Consider the following 22,691-nt stretch of genomic DNA (forward strand, 5'->3'; position numbering starts at 1 on the left):
TATCCGTACTACATATAGGTTCCTACTATTCTAGGGTCTATGGTAGATTCAAAAGAAAAGTTTTTAAAAATGTACCTCCTATTGATGTGCAAGGCACCATGCCAAGTCATTAACATTTGTTATTTTATTTAAATCCCAGACACCCTTGGGCCCAAGCAGTGTCCTGTCAACTTCACAGATAGGTGACTTGAAAGACATTAAGCCAGTTGCCAAAAGTCAAATAGTTACCAAGTGAGGCCAGATCTTGCACAAATATTCTTTTCACATTGTGTTGTCTCCGATGGCCAATAACTGGACTTGCTTTTTTTACATATCTCTGGATTCACTGCAACAGGAAAAGAGGAAGATGTCATGGTCTTGCCTTCTGTTCATACACATCGTTTCCTTGCCAAACCATACAAATTTCCAAAGGCTAAAGGTAAAGGAAAACAAAATCAATTATCAGTGCTTGACTATCTCTTCTGGTCTCATTACTTGTAGTCTTTAATTATTTCCAGGTTCGAAACTTTTAACAGTATTGAAATGTTAATATTAGTTGTTAAAAAATACAATGTTAAAATGTTAATATTAGTCATTAATATTAAAATATTTTAATACTGTTAATATTATTTTAATGGAGCCACCTTCACTTGAAGAGATTGAGGTATTTTTAAAAATTCAAATTAAATTGGAGGAATGAACAAAAGAGCATTATAAATGAATCACTGAAGGATAAAATCATGGGAAACTGCATGATTCAAACCTAGGCATTCCACTTTGCACCCTGCCTTATAAATTATCAACTGGATAATACGATTCTGTATAGTCACCCTCAGTCATTAATTTTTCACTTAAAATGTATTGTCTGCTTCACCTAGCTGCTTGCCTTGAGCTTGGGGAGTGCAAACAAGGATATTTGGGTTTAGCCTAGAGCAACGTAAAAAGAAATGGAATAAAACCTTCTCCAGATCTCTTTGTAGTTAGGGACCTTCAGCAGAGTTGGGTTATAATGGTTCTAAAGCTAAGAACAGTATTGCTAGTGTCCATGAAAATGGAAAGCAACTATAAAAATGATTGACACATTCTATAAAGTGGACTTTCATTGTCAATCATCTAAATATGATTCATTAATCATACTCTAAGCATTTGACAGCTGACTGACAGTAACAAATTCTCCCCAGAGAAAGCTATAAAGAAACTTAAGAGCAGCTTATTAATGTTGATACTACTTAAGCTGGATGTTATGCATCCTACAGGAAGCAGATAGTTTCTTGCAGCCCAACATAATTGATTCCAGCAGAACTTTTATTACCAGAGAGTGCATTACACAGTTTCTGATGCATTTCCAATCACAGAGGACTGATTGGTTTTATGAGAATCTTTTTTACAAGAGAAGAAAACAAAAGATAGAAAATACCTCGGATCTAAATTTTTCTAAAAAAATGTGTTTTCTGTTTATTTCAACAATCAACAATTCAAAAGCCTTAATATTACAAAACAAATAATGTTAGGCTGGTGTCAGTCCCTCCATGTTGCATGACAGTATGCCAGAGTTCAGGGCTTCATTTGCTCCTGAATCAGTGGCCCTCTGCATCAGACTGTTGTTTCCAGAGGATTCCAAAGAAAGATGTAAAGTCAAACTTTAAGGCACAAGGTAGAGAAAGTAAGTGTATAATAATAAAGACTTGTTATGCAAAAACCCACGGGTTGTCTTTAAGGAAGACATCAGTCAACATTAGGTTTTGAACTATAGTAGGCATTCTTTTTTTTTTAATATATGAAATTTATTGTCAAATTGGTTTACCTACAACACCCAGTGCTCATCCCAAAAGGTGCCCTCTTCAATACCCATCACCCACCCCTCCCACCTCTCATCAACCCTCAGTTTGTTCTCAGTTTTTAAGAGTCTCTTATGCTTTGGCTCTCTTCCACTCTAACGTCTTTTTTTTTTTCCTTCCAGTAAGCATTCTGATACACACACATACACACACAAATGCACAAACTCATACTACATTGCTATAGAATTTCTAGAAATTTAATTAAATGCTCTAAAGAGGCACTTTTTTTTCCTCCTCACTCTCCCTGTCATCCCAATTGTCTCTCTGATTTTTTGAATAACTTCAAATGGGTCATTGTTGCAGAATGGAAAGAGTTAGGGATTACACAGATCTGGATTTGAATTCAGGTTTCACCCATTTAATAGCTATAGGTGAGTCAGTTGTTTATCTCTAAGTGGTGATATTTATTGCCCAATCCCCAAGATGGTCATAAATTAAAAGAGCTCATGGATGTAATGGTGCCTACTGCTCAATTACCGTTGCTATCATCCAGGTTAATTTTTGGATTGTAACTATTGTTTGTGCAAGCGTGTACATGTTTAGAATTAGGTCTTCAATTCCTATAACCTGGCCATAATTTAAGAAGTTTATAAAATTTAGACTCAATAGATTTTGCAACCAGAAGGAGTTGTTAGAGATAATCCAATTCTCTAAATTAATTGTAAGGATAAATATGCCACAAAAGCAGGTAAATGACTTGCCTAACTAAAAGTTTGCAGCTTTATTTTTTTAAAGGAATTGTGTCCTAGAATTTTTACTTTCTTAAGATTGTTGCATGTTTTTAATGATGATACAAGAGTAGAAACTTTTCATTTGATCCCATCTTGTTATCCCTGCAGGTGAATAATTCATCATTTCAAACTAATTGATTAACTTTATAATGAATTCATTCACTCTTGTAGTAACTATTTCTTGATATTTTATACCCTAATGGGATAGAATAGAGATACATCCAGTTGGAAGGAGTGATACGGACCCCCAGCAAAACTCATTAATTCTGTCATTCATTTGTTCAGTGAGTCAGAAATCTGACAATATCATACTGAGAGTATAAAAACTCCATATATGCAGTGGGGAAGTAATATTTTGATTGAGACAGGCTCTTTTCTAAAGTATGTCTCGTATCTATTTTTAGATTTAGGGGAATTTATATTTAAAAATAAGACAATATAGTAAAATTGATCATTAAAAGGTGAAAACCTTATTCATTATAGGTTAAGATTATCACTTTAGACATCTGAAATATAAAGTTTTATAGCATCACATGTTTTTGGGGATTATAAATAATTCTCAGAGACTTATCGAATTTGTTTTTATATTATTTTCCTCTTGTATTTTATATATAACTGATTTAACAAATTCACCTCCCTCCACCCCCCACCAACAAGCAGAAGGTAGACACAAGATACATCAAATATCTTCCAGTTTGTTTTTGTTTTTTTTCTTGAATAGCTGATTCTCATTATACTTAGCTTTTCTCCCTTAGGTACAAAAAAAATGGGTCAAGTCCTATTTTCATGGCCTTATTAAGTCACAACCACAGGTAGCATCTTTAGGTATCCATGGCATTGTTGTAAAGATAATTTTCACATAAATGTGTTTTTTTTAAATCACTCTTCTTTGTAGTTTTCATAATTGTTTTCTTCCCAAAGTCAGATTTTCTAGCCTATTCTGTTTTAAACATTTTGCATCTTGCCAATTAAAATGCTAGCCTCTTGGCCCTACCTTCCTTTCCCTTATTCCTAGAAAGCATCTGTTTTTGCACATTCTTCTATAGTTTAACCCAAAATGCCAATCAATGATGATTGATCACATTTTCAGACAACAGCCTGGACCCTGATTCTACACTCCACATGCATTTGCCATTTTGATTAATGAACATAAATCAGGGGTGACAATTCACATTTGCAAATGGATGGAAAGAATTATTAGAAATGCAGTATGTTAGTAAGCTAAAGCTTCCCTTCATTCTACAACAATTGCATTGAAAACAAATGTGTGCCCCTCAGAGAGCCTCGTGGTTATCATTAGGGAATATCTGAAATACAGAAATAAAACACATGCTGCCCAGGCCTGTTTTCATTATTTTGATCTCATAAAAGATCTTTCTATTTCAATACAGCCTAAGCACCAAATGATCTTGAAACATCATTTCAACGTCTGTATAAGCCTCTGATATACAGAAAATCTCAACAAGGCAGCTTCTTTCTCTACCAAATAATGAGTGGGCATAATTATTTTGCTATGAAAGAGTGTTAAGCAGACATTTAAACTTGTTTTCTTAATTCACATGAACAATAAAAGTCAAAGATTTTTAAATGTTCATGCAATGAATTATGTGCTTTTTTCCCCTACAGAGATAAACTTTAGAAACACAAAATTCAAAATAGATAACCTTTCTTAAAGCCAAAGTGCCAATGATATATGATGAATAAACATGAAATTATCTGTGGAAAGTAGTTTGTTTTCTTTGGCTATGACAATTTCTGACCTAATTGAAACTTGCATATCTGGATCCTCACATAAAATACTCCTAAGTGGCTTACATATAAAGTATAATTCACAGACCATATGTATTGATTCCAAGAGTGATCTGCTTGACGTATTAATTTTAAAGCATCATAATTATAATGGTCCATTCATTGTATTAAATGAGTATTAAATCTTTGCAACTACTTAAAACTGTTTTAAAGGGTCATAGGTCTAATCACCTCACAAGATATATGCCTACACTAACAGTTGTTCCCATCTTCTTGAAAGGCGAGAGTTGTATAATCTTAAGTAAGTGTAGCCTACTCTTCTGGTAAAAACTGGATCTGTTTAAAGCACACGTAGCAGTTATACCAGAAAAATTTTTACAAAGTTCATCACCCTTTGGAAAGTTATAAAAATATGTGCCATACTTGGATTAGGTTTCTATCTTAACATATTTACTTAGGAAATACTTTGTTTTCATTCTTCTCTGTGACAACCAAATTGTCCCTTGAAGGCATCTAGTGTGAACATGGGAATGAGAGAATAGCAAAATAAGGTACTGTTGAGTGTTAATCTGAATTTCCAAAAGTTACATTCAAGTCCTAATCAAAACATGTAGGAGGAAATTAACTTCTGCATCCAATGAGAATTATTGTCTTGGGAGTTCCTGAGAGCCTCCCTCTCTTGGATCTTGCTTAAACTTGTCTGGGCCTCATCCAGGAGTCTTTTCATGTTAAATTTATAATAATTGGCATGGAAACTAACAAAGTGCTGAGTGTCCATTAGATTAATTTTATTCATGCAAAAACATTTTATGAGGCAATGTGCTAGGTACTGCAGATAGAAATATCAAAGAGACTGAATTTCTGCTTTCCAAGTATTCAGTATTCAGTATTCAAGGGGGGAATATTCATATCAGGAAAATGAGTTATTAATCCAGTCGGTTAGTACAACAATGGAGATATGCGTAAGACAGGGTGCTAATGTGAGAAAGGAGGATCAAGCGTGATGGCAAGGTGTCATGAAACACATCACTAAACCCTGAAAATGCTGTTCCCTGACATGTAGAGAAGGAAGGGGTCTTATGAGAAGAAGGAATAATTGAATTTAGGATGGAAAAGAATGAAATAGTGTGGCATGATGGAAAACTGCAAGTAGTCTTAACTGCATGTTAAACCTAAGACATAAAGCAGAGATGGAGGTAATGACAAGGCATGAAATTAATAAGGAGCTTTAGAGTTTAGATATTATTCTAAAAGTAATGCTGCAATGAATAAATGAAGTATTTCACTGAAGAAAACGTGTATTTAATGAGAAGTAGTAATTTTAGGAATTTTGGGGATACCAACAAAAAAGCAGTATAAAACATAGTTTTGATAAAATATTTAGTCATTTCCATCAGCAAAAAGTATGGTTGATTTTAAGATGTGTCTTGTAGGAGAAAACCACCAAATACATGCAATTTATCATTAAATTTACCTTCACTGCAGCAGATGCAAAAGAACTAGTTCAGCAATTATGCCTTAATGTCATCCCATTATCATTTATCATTTTTCTTAATGCATCAAGACCTAAAGTGTAAGTCCGTGAAGGCAAGCTTGGTCAGCAACCATAGAAATATGGGGTTCATTTGCTTTCCTTCCTTTTGTCATAAAAGGGGTCTTGCCTTCTTGTACGTGGGATGTGGCATTTAAGTTAAGTTCATATAACCTTTTAAGGGAGTACATTATTTCTTTTTTTCATTTTGAACTGGGAAAACTACATCACTAGTAAGTGGTAGAATAAATTGTAACCACATGTCAAAAAGTAGGTCATCCTAATGAGTGTGGGTAAAGCTGGTATTTTCCTTCAGGAAATATCTGTTTTGTTTCTTCACAGAACAGTAATATATTTTATTAATAACTGCTCTGTGTACTGTGCCATTAAAATTATTGACTTTATAACTTCTTCAATGCCAAATATTGTTTAAAATAATCAAGCTTTTAAAAATTAATTTGACATGGCATCAAGGTACAGTTGAAATTGAAATATGTAGATTTGATATTTGTGAATGGAATACTTTTAAGTGCTGAGTATTTAACGTTGTTTCTGTATTAGTGAGTAGTTTCTAGTTGAAAATAGAAAGATTGCCCCGAGTTAGCAAAAGGTCTAGATTAGAGAATACAGCAGTCTCTCCTTTATCCGAGAGCATACATTCTCAGACCCAGTGGATGCCTGAAACAGGATAGTACCTAATCCTACACATGCTATGTTTTTTTCCTATCCCTATATACCTATAATAAAATTTAATTTATAATTTAGGCACAGTAAGGTATTAACAATAAGACTGCTATTAAAATAGAATAATTTTGACATGCTGTAATGAAAGTTATGTGAGTGGTCTCTCTCTCTCAAAATATTTTATTGTACTGTAATCCTCTTGTGATAATGTGAGATGATAAAATTCCCACATGATGAGATGAAGTGAGGTGAGTGGGATAGGAATTTTGATATAGTGTTAGGCCCCTATTGACCTAATAGTATGTCAGAAGGAGGATCATCTACTTCTAGACCCTGGTTGACAGGGGGTAGCTGAAACCATGGAAAGCAAAACTATGGATAAGTGGAGACAACTGTACTTTGGAAGCAAGTAGGATACCATAGACTCTCAGGGGTATTAGAGGTCATATTCTAAACACCACCCCAAGTCTATGTGACATATATCATCTCTGTGACATATGTTTCACAGAAAACTGTTGGCTCCCTAGACCTCATTGGAGTACCTGAGTCAGTGGTGGAGTGCAGACCTCTCAACGTACATTGCTTCTTCAGATGGCATCTTCTTCAGATTAGAAAATTCTTCCTTATATTATTCTAAATCTGTCTCCCTATAACCAGGATTCTCTGCTACAGTTCTGCCTACTGGGGCCATACAGTGTGAGCCCTTTAAATATCTTCGGACAGCTAAAGATGAGTCTCTTTCCCTTTTTACTAGATCACTGGAGACTGACTGGCAACCAGGGAAATGTGGTAGACAAAAATAATCTGAATTCAGTAAATATGAGCAGTCTCTCACTGAATTATCATAGAAAAGTGTTGGCTGACAGCACAGTTAATTCATAACTAGAGACTAATTAATGGGTGGCCAATGCCAGCCTAGAGAGTTTAAGTATCCATGTAGCTGGCATGCTGTCTGGTTCTGTCTTTAGACTACAATGCTCAACATCTGAATTCATGGCTTAGCTGAAGACATTGATAGACATAGGATCAAATTGACTGTAGAGGCAGCTCTGAGAGGGGGAGTGGATGTGCTTAATGACACTTATACCAGAGAACTGTGTGGCCTAGGTTCTCATTTTAAGACTTTCATAAAAAGTCCATATTTCAGATAAGCTCTAATAACTAGACAAATTAGCATTCTCCCCAGTCATAAGTATCTACCTGTTTATTTTCTCCATAATATTTATCATCACTTGGTATGTTGTATATTCACGTTTGCTGGAAATATTTCTCTCCTAGATTGTAAGTCCCAACTTTTTTTTTAAGTTTAAATTGCCAAAAATTCAAACATTCAGTTCTTTTCCATTAAATGGTTGAATGGCCAAGTCATTGGCACAAGCTTTGCAGTAGATTGCATAGTAGGGTCTATGCTAAGTGGTTGGTATTATTTTATTTATCTCCTCTAAAATTTAATGAGGGTGTGTTGTAGACATTTAAACAAACAAAATCCGAGGGATTATTGTATTTTATATAAGATGATAGATATATAGTAGGTGAAGGAGATAGGATTCAAACTCAGGTATGGCTGGCTACAGGACTAGAAGAGAGATTTTTAATATCTGACTGTAAAGGTCACAGTGATATGTGTAAAGGGAATTTGTTGAAAGAAAAAATGGAGCACAATTGAGCCTAAGAAAATCATTTATGGAAAAGGTAAGACTTGATATGAAGAATGAAGGTGATTCGAGGGATGTGAGAATAGTGAAGATGCGAGAGAGCTTGTGAATTTCAGAGTTGGGTAAAGGTCACAGACACAGGGGAAGCTCCAGATTTATATATTTCTATCTTAGTAGATGTAGTTGACTAGCAGCAGTTTCATGTTATTAAGAAGAAGGATGAATGGTTTGATAAACCTAGAGTATTCTCAATGGGGATGAAGATGATTATCAGCCCCAAAGGGGAAAAATTGGTTCTTGGGAGACAATACCTTCTCTCAGATATTACAATGGTTCATGGCCCTCCAAAGGACCACAGTATATAAAAAGATGTGCGTTATATCTATGGTGCTAAAATTTCATAGGGGATTGCAAAGTGGGGGGGATTTTAATGAAAAAAAAAACCAAGCAGACTTTATTCAAGATTTTAATGAAAAACAAACACAGACTTTATTCAAGAGAGTAAGAGAGTAGAAACCCTAAGAGAAAATAATCCATACGAAGGAAAAGCCAACTGCCTGTTCTACAGTGTTTTAAGAACTCTCCTGTGTATATTATTGTGGCTTAAAGGAGTAGACTCTGTCCTTAGATAGATCCGGAGATTATTTTCTGCTTACTGTATGCCATAGACACTTCTAAATGCTTCCTATGCATTCATCGATTAAAGCCTTGCAGTAAATTTATGAGAGGGTCTTTGAATAAAATTTACCCGAGGTCAAATGTTACAGTGTCTGGGCCAGCATCATTATGAGCTTTATTTTCCTAATCGGTTAAATGGGGATAACAAGATAGTAATACCTATTTAGTAGGCTACTGTGAGAATTACATGGGATAACTTGTGTAAAGCAGTTAGCACAGAGGCAGAAATGTTAGCTACTTGGATTACTCAAGTAACCAATTACGACGGATTGTGATCCATACCATACATTTGCTTGGATAACCAGAGGCAGCAGGATTTGCTGTTTTCAAAGATCCATTTCTACTTTAGTTTATAACAATGCATCAATATTGTTAGTGTGGCAAATGTACCACACTAATGTAAGATGTAAACAGTGGGGAAAACTGGATGTGGGTATATGGGAACTCTTCATACTATGTCCACGACTTTTTTTTTTCTATTTCTGTTCTAAAACAAAACTTATTTTTAAAAAATTTCCTTTCTATCAATGAATTGAGTAAATTCTTTTTAAGTTCCAATTTAAAAAAAAATTCAACTTCATAAATCCCGCTGAACAATGAAAATGTCAAAACCCCCCCAAAACGAAAAACCAATAACAAGAGTGCACAGGAATTTTAAACATTCCATACATAAGCCAGCAGATGGCAGAGTACCCAAGCGTCTGAATTTGTACCTAAAACCCTGCTTCCCATCAAATGAAGTCTTTTCGTTTTTCATGGAGTTTTAGCTAATTCATAATGCTAAAAATATAAAATCCTGTTGCCTCTAAACACAGGGCTAGGGCTGAAAATTAAGTGGGCGTTGAATGTGGGGTGGGTGCTTCAGCTCAGAGACACTGCAGTGGTAAATCCCAGTTGAGGGTAAAGATAGCTTTGATTCTGAGTGTTGTGAACTCAAGTGCTTATTCACAGTCCAGGTATGGTGCCCACAAACAGATGGTGAGCCTTTTTGTCCCAGTCTCTTCTTCGCCTTCTCACTATGGCGATTTCTCACCTGGTGCAGGTGGGTGGATAATCGACTCAGTAGACTAGAATAGCTGGGCTAATCAGTGCTGTCCAGCTGTGCCAACACTAATCCAGAGTTACTGCTGGAACCCAAGTGTAGCCTCCAACTGAAATGGGGTGGGGGAATGGCTCTAGTTGCAATGACTGAGGAGACTGCTCTTTGGTGTGTAGGAAAAGCAACATTAGAGGAAATCAATTTCTCTTTGGTAGATTAGCAGCCCCGGATAGAAATCACACGGAGGTTTCGTATGGATAAAGATGATTTTTTTTTCTGTATGTCTGGGAGAAAGGAAGATAATTTATGTGAGCAAACAAAGGTAATGTGGAATAAAAGGGATAGACATTTTAGTCCTCGGCAAAGAATTTAAGGCTAATGGCCTCCATCTGATCCAAAAGCCAATTATGCTAATGGCTCTCTTAGATGTAAAAGCTGTGGCCATAAGTCAGCACAGACCTTTGGCACTTAGTATGTTTGCATGGACACTTGGATGATTCTTTTCCTCTCTTTCCCTGGCTGTACTCAAAGTTAAAATCATTTTTACCCTTTGATATATGCATGACCTGTCAGGTAACAGGACTGAACGGAGTGGAGGCTTTTTATAAGGCCATGATTGGATATGTTCTCCAAGCTGAGTCTTATGGTACATTCAAAAGCCATAGAAGAAAAAAAACAGACACAGATGCAGTGAAAAGAAAAGTTGTTTTCCAGGATGATGTTTTTCACCAAATGCAAGAGGACTTTTTAATTTCTTTTGTGCAGAAGGTTAATCGTTGAGATGGGTTAATGTACAGGCATTAGTTAATCTTAGCAATCTGTTAAATGAGCAGGTTTATTGACTTTACAAAAGGTTACTTTGTATAATGATTACATTGAAAGAGCAGAACTCAATAGACTGCAGTATAAAGCAGTATTTTTCCTTGTGCTGTCCCTACAACCCTAAGGTGGGCCAGTTACATCCATGACTCTGACGAAATGTCAAAGCCATCTGTATCTTTAGTCACTTCTGATTACAAAACAGTCTTTCGATAATCAAAATTCCTCCCTTCGCTCAGAGTTAACCCTTCTCCAGTAGTTTCCTACGGCTGCTCTTACTCAGCTGGAAGTGAGGCGATGGTAAGAAGACACTGAACATCCTGCAGCTCCCACCAAAGAGATTCTCTCCCAAACCATCCCATTCCCTTACTCCTCTGATTTCTGAAGATCTTCAAAGTACAGACTGAATTAAGGGTCTCAGTATCTGTTTCCGGACATCATCTTTCCAAGTCCTGCCTGGTGATCTAGCAATCACTGAGGTTGTGGGGGTAATGACTCTTATCTCAGCCTTCAGGGCTTTAGCCAGAAATGGAGGAAGAGAAAACAAGTCCTATTTAAACATCCTGTCATATTGGTAACTCTGGAGGATTTCTACGACATTAAAAATAAGGCTGTGTAATGTGAAAATGGCAACGTGCTAGGATTCTCATTTAGTGAATCTCAAAGGGCAGTGGGAAGTCAGGGTCATAGGCAGGGCTTGGGTACACACTGTTTCTCAAGTGTTTGGGCTGATTAAGTCTGAGAACCACTTCTCTTGTCACACACTTTACGCAAGTCAGACATGTTGACATACATCATCTTATTTATAAAATAAGAATGATGAGCTAAGTGGGACTTTTAGGGTTCCCTGCAGCTCCACATTATTTAAGAGTGACAAATCAAACAATAAAAAATAAATAAAATTGGCAAAATATTATGTCTAGTTATCATAGCTTTGATTGTATTCACACAAAGTAGGCAGCTATTAAAATCTGAAAAGCTAAAACACCTTAGCACAACTGATGAACCTAAATGAGAAGCAGCAAATCTTCTTTGTATAAAAAATGATGGCTGTGGTGGTTAAAGATAAGGGCTAATTCCCCAGTAAAAGGTAGGAGCAACTATTATTGAATTAATTAATTTCAATTTGGGTTTCTCTAGAGAAAGCTTTAGATATAGATATAGATATAGATATAGATATAGATATAGATTTTTTTTTACTTAAATTTCTAGGTCCTCAGGTGAGCATATTAACTCAACCTGGGTCCAATCTGTGTGAAGTGTGGATTTTTAAAACAGAAAATGTGAAAATCACACATATTACCATTTACATGTGAACACTAATGCTTTTAATGGAGGAAAATAAGATTTGTTGAGACAAAGAAATAGAGTTGAAGATAATTATAATAGCATTCAGGATGGAATATGAAGAGACTATAGTGATTAATATTATAATGGTTAATAAAAGGGCACCTGCTAGGCACATACAAAGATTTTTTTTTTTTTTTTAATTTAAAGACTTCCTTCCTCCATCACTCTGCAGAGCTATTCTATTTTGTAGAAAACAGCAGTGTAAAATCTGACTTGGGTTGTAAGGTAGATACTAAATAAGCATGTTGAGACCTCAGAAAGTTCCCTTGCTCCTTCACAGGTAATGTTTTGTTTGGTGGGAGCTCTCTGCAAACTTCAGCAGTCATCAGAGAGTGTCCTCTCCCCCACCTTGCCCTCTACAGGGACTCCTTCTCTCTCTCTCTCTCTCTCTCTCTCTCTCTCTCTCTCCCCCTCTCCTCCTTCCCTCCGAAACTGGCCCAGCCCTGCCCAGGTGTGCATGATGAACGGGGCACAAATCAAAGGTCTGTGAAGTAGTGAATGTACAGTATCTGTTCCATAATTTCATTTCATTAAATGAAAGCAGGCTCTATTTAAATAAAGTTTCTGGTTCTCTCACTGCTCTGGGAGGCACAAGTGGCTGGATGTGTACATGGATGTGTCAACCCTAGGAAGAGTAAATACTCGCGTGTTCACTGCAAGTCTTTGTTCCGGGCGTTGCTGTTAGCAGAAGACCCATGGGGCAGTGAGGGGGCACTGTGGGAGCAGGGCTGTCGTAGCCCCAGTTGAAGAGTTCACGGTGGAGTACGAGCCCGAGAACATGCGAAGAGACCACCTGTACACACAAAATGATGACCATTTATGTTTTAAATGTATGGCATCTTGTTCCATATTAATCATTTAGTGTCTTATACCTTCTTTTTGTAGTCTTTATGTTATTTAGGTTTGGAAGTGATGTCTTTTTTTTTTTCAGTAAATTTTCCTTACTTAGACATAAAAACACATCCCAGGTAACTGCTGTAGCCTTCCCATTGTAGCTGGCCTTTGCAGCATCTGCTGATGTTGTGATAGGCAGAAGTAGATAATTCTGTTCAAATATTATTTAAATAATTTTATACGTATAAAACAGTAGTTTAAACTCCAGGAACGTCCCTTGGAATAATAGAAAAACTAAATTAGACAAACCTGCATTCTAACCATGGCTCTGCTAGAGGCATAACCCAGAGCAGTCACTTGACTTTCGAGCTCAGATTTCTGATTTGCAAAACGAGGTAGTTAAAACTGGTCAGCTCTAAGAGATTTTTCAGCTCAAAATTGTCTTAGTTGAATTCTTGACATCTAAAAGAAACTTGCCATTATTAAAAGTATCGATTACACCAAATTAGCTTTTATTTATTACATTTAAACTATTCCTTCATACACGGAATAAAAAAGGAAGTTACTAAATTTATTCACAAAGATCCAAATACCATTTGGCTATGCAGCCTGACTAATGGTGAAAATAACTTGAAAAATTGAAAACTGCCAAGTAAGTCTGAGTTAATGGAAAATCTCTAGTCTTCTTCAAGGACCTTCTCAGAATGTTTTAGAATTAAGCACTTCACAATCTAAGGCAAGAAAATAAAGAGAAGGAAACCAAATAAAATAATAAACTCTAACAGGAACTGTCCTTCATAAATTAGACTTCCTGTTCTTTACTTGAGGACCTACATTTCCTACAGAAGCCTTACTATTTAGCATAGAACCCCCCCCCGCCCCCCACTGCATCCGGGGAGTGAATCTGGGCAAGAAAATTACAAATATCACTTGAGGTTTTCACCAAAGTTTCTCCCTTATGTAGCACTGACATTTCTGCAAATCCCTTCTAAATATTATGAGAGAAAGAAGTGGCTTTTTATTTGGAATGCTAGTTGTGACTTAGGATTATTGGTGAAGCCCCTTTGTTTGGGTTTTATTGAAGCATGTCAACAGCTGTCAGCAATAATACTTGCTCCGCCTGCTGTAGTGTGATATACTGATATGTATACAACAATATGTTATAAATTGAAATAAAATATGCATTTTTTCATAATTTATCAGGATTATGATGGCACAAAAAAGGCAGTCTTATGAATAATACAGAGCTCTTCAGCGGGCATTATGTACTGTAGGTAATAAACGAAGCCTCTCCCCTGGACTGCCAGGAGAGTTGTAAAGCAGAATGCATTAGTTCAGCCCTGCGATAATAAATCATTTTAGTATGTCAGTAGGCTCTGGCTAACTTTTACTCCTGAGGTCTGAAAGAATAGTGTGCCATACGGCTCTGGATGGTTTCTGAAGTGTTTAGACTGGCTCTGATTCTCCTGGGTAATGTTTTGAGTGAGCGATATGGTTAGATAACAAGTGGCAATATTTCTCAGGTATCGATATCATGATGCCTCCTGTTGTTTTATTGCCTGGAGTGGCTGATTTTGTCCTAATTGGAACTGTAGTTCTTCTTTGTGTCTCTATTTGCAATATGGTGCTGTGCGTCTTTAAAAAATAAAAGTTGTTCTGCAAAACTATGCAGCTGCTCTAAGTGATATCACCCTGCCTCTCAGTTACCTTTGCATGGATAAGAAATCAATAAGTTCTTTCTGTTCTTATTTATCCTCTTAAAAAATATAGCTAGCCTTATAGGAACTGTTTTTCTTAGTGCTACAGTGGCCATTAGTTCATCATTACTTCGTGTGTTTCACAAGATGACAACACAGCTTGGTTGGTAGGTAGCTAGCAAACCTTAACTGATTGATTTAAAAAATCATCTTTATATAAACTTTGTTAGCACCTCAAGCCCTCTGTATGTATTGATTTTTCCTAGAGTAACAATGGGGGAGTGGTTGTTGTATATGTAGAAAAGGTAAAATTAAAAATCATTCTTTTTGGTTTAGAATATGTATATATATTTTTTTAAAAAAAGCATGTTGGTACAGGGTTCTTATGTGGTAACAAATGTCTGAAATAATTTATGAGAAATACTAGATGGAAATCAACAGCTGTTTTGAAGGAGGTGAAATGTATATTGGATTTCATCATTGTTTTCTTATAACTGTGTAAACTCATTCTGAAAACTATGTTAGCTCTTTTTGATGTGTAAGATTGCTTACCAAGCCTCTGCTGCCTTGATTTAAGCATCCATACATTACATCCATGCTGCTCTGTGAACAGTTAAGAAAACAGTGATTTGAAGCATCCACACAGTACCATTTACTGCAGTGTAATAGCATGGTTTATAACTTAAGCCCATTCTGAACATTCAAACTAATTAGAGTCGTGAAACTCTAATACTCGTGTGTTTTAATCCTCTGGTATATTAACCACTGTGAGAAAGGCCATGCTTTTCCATAGAAAAGATCCTGAACTAGTCCTGAAGAATATTTGGATTGAAACAGGTATGAAATAACAGTTCGGCCCCACTGCTCCTTCAAGTCCCTGAAATATAAATGCAGAGACTTTTAGCATCAGCACACCAGCTGAGCTGCATAAAGATGGCCAATTTCTAAGGAAACCAGAATTTATGTAATACAGGGCCCTTTAGAACACATCAACTCAATTTCACTTGAAAGCAAATATGTAACTGGTACAGCTCGCAAAGCACGGCATGGCTCTTTCGCATTTTAGATGGCTTGTGTGGCCTCTGTTCTGCACCAGCGGGTTCCCAAAGCTGGCTCCCACAGAAGATTGCTGCAGTCCAATATAGGGATTAGGAAAGCATGGAACACTGTGGTGACAGCAATTTTGAAGACAGATGTCTTCTATCTGTAACCAGATTGGAGATAGTGAAGAAAATGGCTGTGCAAGTTGTTTCCATGAACTTACCCCTTCCTTTTGCTTTGTGAGTATACCCTAGAGAAGAGGAATTCTGACTGCCTTGTGGAAGCTGGGTTTCCAGTGATTGTTATTAAATAGTTGGAAATTTTGACACCAAATAGGGCTGTGCCTTCAAATATTAAACCTGGAGTATCTACTTATTTGTGAAAAGCCACTGTGATGCATAATAAGTGCTGATGATGGGCCTTTCCTTTGGATCATGTATAGCTGGAGATGTATTTGATGTTTGAGATCCATTGTGCTTTGGAATAGAATCCTCTTAGCATCCCTACTGTAAGCTCAGATGAAAGATGATTTAAGTGCTGTGGTTGGCTAACATGTATTGCTTCTACTTAGGATGGACTTTTTTTTAAATAAAAGATTTTCAAAGAAAAATCTTAAGTATGCTTTAATAGGGTATTTAATATACCACTGAGTGGAGGCTTTTCTTAAAATGCTTTCATTCAAAGACATCTTTTGTTTGGAAAATAGAAATTCTGAAGTTGGTTGCTCTGTTTCATGATACTTTAGAATAAAAGTTAAAAGGTCGCTGATTTATAACATTTTCTATGTAATTTCCTTTTTGCCATTTTATTTAGGAGAATGTAAAATAAACAGAAAATTCCTTCACATACATGTGAAAAAACTCACCCTTAGGAGAGAAAGCATACACTTCATACACATGTGTTCTGGAGTGTACACACATTTTGGCTTATATATGCAAGCATTTTAACTTAGGGAAAGATCTAGAAAAATACAAAAATCCAGTATTGGGATTCCTTAGTGAACTTTCATGGAATAATAATTCTGAAATAGATCATGACTAAGTCTATGTGGGATAATTTCATGTATTTAACCTAATCCCAGGAAAATAGGCATTCGTAATCTTTCAAATAAAAAATAACCAGTCATTCTTCATAGTCTTACCAGCAGTTCGTTACTTTTCCTGGGTCTAGCAAGCATACTTCTGCTTATGCTTTCAGACTTTTCTCCTTCATTTCTAAAAAATTTTTAATTTTCTAATTCTAAATAATTTGATTCACTTCTTTAAGTATTTTTTGAATTCTGTATTTCATTTTAAATGAGATAAAGCATAAATTTAAATGAGACAAGAAGACTTTTTTGTTTATAAATGGGGTATATTGTGCTTGTTTACAAAGTTGCTCTTTTTAAACTTTGAGTGATGGAAATTCTGAGATTGAATTTACAAAATATTTCTAAGATACCCAAGGATAGTTAACATGGCATAGTAGTAGCAGTATGCTTGCCTCATCCCTCGATCACAGCTAGATAAATACCAAATCATTCTGAATAGCCAAGAAACCAATCTGAGGACTGCCAGAACAAACTATACATCTTAAGGGAGAGAAGGGGCCACATCGTGGAAGGTAGGAGGGGCAGAGATGTAATTTGGGGCAAAAAAGAATTGTGGGTGCTGCAGAGGAGAGAGAACCCTGATCACAGAGGAGGGAGAGGGAGAGAGAGAGCGGTGCACAGGGGATTGCAGAAGAAAACAACGTCCTCAAAATCATTGACTGGGAAAATAAGAGGGGCCGATTATGGTGAATTTTTACAACCAGCAGAGCTCAAAGACAGAAGTCCTTACCATGGCCAGTATGAAGCCTGACAGGCACAGCAGTGCTCCTGTGGAGAGGGAAGGCAGAGACCCAGGAGGAGACAACATGATCTGAGGATTCCCTGGGATGCAGTGGGGAAGATGTTTCCTCCACCTTGGAGTGCATCTGGCAGAGATGGCATTGCCTCTTTGGGGACAAAAGAGCTGGAGGGCACCGTTGAGCTGCCCCATTCCTTAGCATAGGGGCAGACATACCTGCTGAAGGCAGACAACCTGGATGCCAGCTTTTTGCTGCACTTTACTCTAAACTCCAAGCTCCTACACATTGATGTGACTGCCTTCTGGGCCAAACTGGCAACAGCCCAGTGCAGTGAGACCCTTCCCCAGAGGACCAGTAGGAATCCACACTGTGCCAGGTTACTAAAGTTTGGAGTTTTGAAACTCAGCCAAGGTGCCTGAGATAAAACACAGGGGCACTGCACTGCTGGGCAGGCACATACCCTGGACACAGGGTGAAGACAGGAATTTGAGGGACTCCTGGGACACATGAGAGGAGACTGTTCACTCTTCTGTGAGGGCCTCCCAGACAGTGGCAGACATGAACTCTCCTCTCTCAGAGGAGGAAGAGGGCTGGTGCCATTTTTCTGTCTCACCCATCAGCTCCAACTGACTTCAGTGAGCAACACAGCACCCACAATGGAGGCATGAGCCACTTACACCAAGCCCTGCCTCCCTGCACTATGTGGGCACTTCTATTCTAGGGCAGGTGTGCCTAAGAACTAGAGCAGCAGGTGCCTTCCCCAGAACACCAGCACAACCCCCCTACACATACCAAGTCTACTGACCACAGAAGTGCAGCAAAGCTTCAGCTCTAAAATCAGACTTCTTTTAACAAGCAGAACAGAGCACACCTAGTTAAAACTTTCCACACTCTGGACAACATCCAAACACTCCCCTTGCAGGCAAGGCGAAACTGTGCAGAGGACTGATCTGAGGGAATGTGCAGCCACAACACAGCAGCAGAGTGCACACAGCATACACCGTAATCACTTTCTGAAGCACCAAGCCCTGGACAGTATACTACCTCTTCTTAATAAAGCCATTACTCTCAGGAGCAGGAAACATAACAGACTTTCCTAACACACAGAAGAAGACAGAAACCTATACAGAATGCCAAGATTCATTGCAAGAGAAACAACAAGAAAAGGTCATGGTCAGGGATTTAATTGAAACAGAAATAAGTATTATACCAGAATCAGAATTTAAAACAACAATCATAAGGACACTAGCTGGGCTTGAGAAAAGAATAGGAGACACCAGGGAGTCCCTTACTGCAGAGATTAAAGACCTAAAAAATAGACCAAAATAAAAAGTGCTATAACTGAGATGCAAAACCAACTGGATGTAATGACCACAAGGATGAAAGAAGCAGAAGAGTGAATAAGTGATATAGAAGATTAGTATGAAAAATAAGCTGAAGAGAAGAGGGGAAAAATATTGGATCACGAATGTAAGCATTGGAAACTCAGCGACTCCATAAACTGCAATAATATTTGTATCGTAGGAGTCCCAGAAGAAGAGAGGGAAAAGGGGGCAGAAGGTTAATTTGAGCAAATTATAGCTGAACACTTCCATAATCTGAGGAAGGAAATAGACATCCAGATCCAGGGGGGCACAGAGAACTCATCAAAATCAAGAAAAGCAGGCCAACACCAACACTTATTGTAGTAAAATGTTCAAAATACAGAGATAAAGGAAGAATCCTAAAAGCAACAAGAGAAAAGAAATCCCTAGCTTACAAGTGAAGACAAATAAGGGTAGTAGCAGACCTATCCACAGAAACTCTGTAAAGTGTTTCCCAGACCAACAAAACCTAAAGGATTTTGTGATCACTAACCCAGCTCTGCAAGAAGTGTTAAAGGGGACTCTTTGGGTAAGAAAAACCAAAAGTGACAAAGACTAAAAAGGAACAGAGAAAATCTCCAGAAACAATGACTTGACAGAAAATACAATGGCACTAAATTCATATCTATCAATAAATGCCCTCAATGTAAATGGACTAAATGCTCCAATCAAAAGACATAGGGTATCAGAATGGATAAAGAAAACAAGACCCATTTATATGCAATCTACAAGATACTCATTTTAGACCTCAAGACATCTGCAGATTCAAAGTGAGGGGATGGATAATCATCTATCATACTAATGGACATCAAAGGAAAGCCAGAGTAGCCATACTTATATCAGACAAACTAGATTTTAATTTTAACCAAAGACTGTATAACAAGAGATGAAGAAGGGTACTATATCATAATAAAGGGGTCTATCCAACAAGAAGATTTAACAATTGTAAATATTTATGCCCCCAACTTGAAAATACCCAAATACATAAAACAATTAATAGCAAATATAAAGAAACTCATTGTTAATATACAGTAATAGTAGGGGACTTTAACACTCCACTTACACCAATGGAAAGATCGTTCAAACAGAAGATCCAACAAGGAAATGATGGATTTGAATGACACACTGGACCAGATGGACTTAACGATCTATTCAGAACATTTCATCTTAAAACAGCAAGATACACATTCTTTTTGAGTGCACATGTACATTTTCCTGAATAGATCACATACTGGGTCACAAATCAGGCCTGAACAAGTATAAAAAGATTGAGCTCATACCATGCATATTTTCCAACCATAATACTATGAAACTTGAAATCAACCCTAAGAAAAAATTTGGAAAGACCACAAATACATGGAGGTTAAAGAACATCCTACTAAAGAATGAATGGGTTAACCAGGAAATTAAAGAAGAAATAAAAAAGTATACATGGAAACAAATGAAAATGAAAGCATGACAGTCCAAAACCTTTGGCTGGCAACAAAAGCAATCATAAGAGGGAAATATATAGCAAGACAAGCTTACCTCAGATGGCCAACAGACACTGGAAAATATTTTCAATATCACTCATCATCAAGCAAATACAAATCAAAACCACAGTGAGATAACACTTCATACCTGTCAGAATAGCTATAATTAACAACAAAGGAAACAACAGATGTTGCTGAGGATGTAGAGAAAGGGGAACCCACTTGTACTGTTGGTGGGAATACAAACTGGTGCAGCCACTGTGGAAAACAGTAAGAAGGTTCCTCAAAAAGTTATAAATAGAGCTACCCTGGGGCACCTGGATGGCCCAGTTGGTTAAGTGTCCAACTGTCGGTTTTGGCTCAGGCCATGATCTCACTGTTCCATGAGTCTGATCCCCACATCTGGCTCTGTGCTGATAGTGCAGAGCCTGTTTGGTATTCATTTTCTCTCTCTCTCTCTCTCTCTCTCTCTCTCTCTCTCTCTCTCTCTCTCTCTCTTTACACCACCTGCACTCATACTGTCTCTGTATCTCTCAAATAAATAAACTTTAAAAAAGAAAAAAGAAAGAAATAGAACTACCCTAAGACCCAGCAATTGCACTACTAGGTATTTACCCAAAGGATACAAAAATACTGATTCATAGGGGCACATGCACCCCAGTGTTTATAGCAGTATTATCAAAAAATTATGGAAAGAGCCCAAATGTCCAATGGATAAAACACACACACACACACACACACACACACACACACACACATATACACAATGGAATATTACTCAACCATCAGAAAGAATGAAATCTTGCCATTTGCAACAATGTAGATGGAGCTAGAGTGTACTAAGCTAAGCGAAATAAGTCAGAGAAAGACAAATACCATATGACTTCACACATATGTGGAATTTAAGGAACAAAACATATTAACATAGGGGAAAGAAAAAAGAGAGGGAGGCAAAAGATAAGAAAGACTCTTAACTGTAGAAAATAAATAGGGTTGCGGGAGGGGAAGTGGGCAGAGGGATGGGCAAAATGGGTAATGGGTTTTGAGGAGGGTACTTTTTGTGATGAGCACTGGGTGTTATATGTAAGTGATGAATCCCTGAATTCTACTTCTGAAACTAATATTACACTGTATGTTCACTAATCAAAATATAAATAAAAACTTAAAACATAAAAATATGTATTTCTAAGATACCCAAATAGTGATATTTGTTGGATTATAAATGTTTTTTATGCAGATCTAGTACAAAGACATTAAAGTTACATCTTACTTGGTTACTAGGAACATTATGCACATTAGAAGTGTTGAATAATTTCTGAGATATTGGTGATCAGCACCACCATAGCTTGTTCTAATAGGAAATACTTTTTATAATTTAAATATTTATTTATTTTTGAGAGAGCATGTGCAAAAGTGAAGGGGAAAAAGAGAGAAGGAGAGAGAGAATCCCAAGCAGGCTCCATGCTGTAGTGTGGAGCCTGATGTGGAGCTTGATCCCACAGTTTGTGGGATCATGACCTGAGCCAAAATCAAGAGTCAGATGCTAAACCTACTGAGCCATCCAGGTGCCCCTAATCGAAAATTCTTTAAAGCATAAGGTTTAAATGGAAGAAACCAAAAAGAGAAAAAAAAGCTATAGCCTTGCCTTATCTTTGCATATGTGAAGGATTTTGTGAATAGTATATCATTTCTCAGATATAGGTACAACCAAGTTTAATCCTCTTTTTTTTTAGTAGCTATGTAAACTTGGATATATTACTTAAACATGCTAAATCTCTACTCCATCATTTGGGAAATTGGGAAATGGAAATTGGGAGAAATGATTCTCAGTGTTTCTGCAAGATTTGAAAGTGCTCAGTAAATATTATTTTTTGAATTTCAATAAAATAAAGTATACCTCAATCTGATCCTGCCAAAGCCAAGAGTAAGCCCTTGCATATAATATGTATTCAATATACTGTAGTCAGATAATGTTCAGTTATTGAGTGAGACCAGAAGCATATGAATCTTGGTGTGCATGAACAGGGGTTGTGAGGTGAATAAGGACATAGACAATTTTGTGTACACCATGAGGAAGGTCTGTTGCAGAGGAGGCAAATACTGCAATTACTCCTTCTCCATGGAGATACCCAATTATTGCAAACCTGGTCCATTAAATGCAACATCTTCAAGAGTCTCATCATGGGAACCCTGAGTGCCAAACATGACAGAAAGACAGGATTGGGACAGTCAGAAATCTGCTGGCCTTGGGGAAGCAGAACAAAGAGGATCTAAATCTACCTAGCTGGCATTTGGCACTGTTTAGCATGTGTAAAACAATTAATCAGCAGGCAGACAAGCAGAAATCAAAAGATGATTATTGAGGGTGAGAGAAAAAAGTAGGTCAGGTGTAATGGTTCC

The 22,691-nt window shown here is 37.1% G+C and overlaps 1 protein-coding gene across 1 annotated transcript in view; it reads left to right on the forward strand.

Moving 5' to 3' along the window:
• PDZRN4 (PDZ domain containing ring finger 4) overlaps window positions 1–22,691 on the forward strand; it is a 371,646-nt gene that overhangs the window by 79,029 nt on the left and 269,926 nt on the right.

The sequence above is a fragment of the Lynx canadensis genome, chromosome B4, assembly GCF_007474595.2.
Source record: "Lynx canadensis isolate LIC74 chromosome B4, mLynCan4.pri.v2, whole genome shotgun sequence".
NCBI lineage: Eukaryota > Metazoa > Chordata > Mammalia > Carnivora > Felidae > Lynx > Lynx canadensis.